We start from the raw sequence: 731 nt of genomic DNA on the forward strand, positions 1-731 counted from the left end.
AACTGAACCGAACCGAAATGTCATTTTAGCTTACCGTTACACCCCTAGAATACATGAGTCTTGAAACAGGAAGTAAAATCTATGATTTGTTTTTTGCAGTAGTCAGATCCTGAGCCACCTGTCAATCAACCCGTCAGCAACTCAGTGACCTCAGTTTATCCTGAAGTGAAACCCCCCCTCCCCACCACCACCACCTGCAGAGCTGCAGCGGTGCAGTCAGCACTTACGTCTTTAGCTTCATGTTCATCTGCTCTAACAAACATGTAAGATCCACCAGATTGCAGCAAATGATCTACTTCATTCAAGGTCACCCGAAGGGCCTCGCGCTTAAAGGGTCTCTCACCTAAAGGGTCTCGCGCTTAAAGGGTCTCGCGCTTAAAGGGTCTCGCGCTTAAAGGGTCTCGCGCTTAAAGGGTCTCGCGCCTAAAGGGCCTCACGCCTAAAGGGCCTCTCGCCTAAAGGGCCTCTCGCCTAAAGGGCCTCTCGCTTAAAGGGCCTCGCGCTTAAAGGGCCTCGCGCTTAAAGGGCCTCGCGCCTAAAGGGCCAACACCTAAAGGGCCTCTCACCTAAAAAGCCTCTCACCTAAAGGGCCTCACGCTTAAAGGGCCTCGCGCTTAAAGGGCCTCTCACCTAAAGGGCCTCGCGCTTAAAGGGCCAACACCTAAAGGGCCTCTCACCTAAAAAGCCTCGTGCCTAAAGGGCCTCACACCTAAAGGGCCTCGTGCCTAAAG

The 731-nt window shown here is 52.7% G+C and overlaps 1 protein-coding gene across 1 annotated transcript in view; it reads left to right on the forward strand.

Moving 5' to 3' along the window:
- ncdn (neurochondrin) overlaps positions 1-731 on the forward strand; it is a 6111-nt gene that overhangs the window by 4349 nt on the left and 1031 nt on the right. The gene's annotated exons all lie outside the window — the stretch shown is intronic.

The sequence above is a fragment of the Nematolebias whitei genome, chromosome 19, assembly GCF_014905685.2.
Source record: "Nematolebias whitei isolate Nwh7 chromosome 19, NemWhi1, whole genome shotgun sequence".
NCBI classification, from domain to species: Eukaryota; Metazoa; Chordata; class Actinopteri; order Cyprinodontiformes; family Rivulidae; genus Nematolebias; species Nematolebias whitei.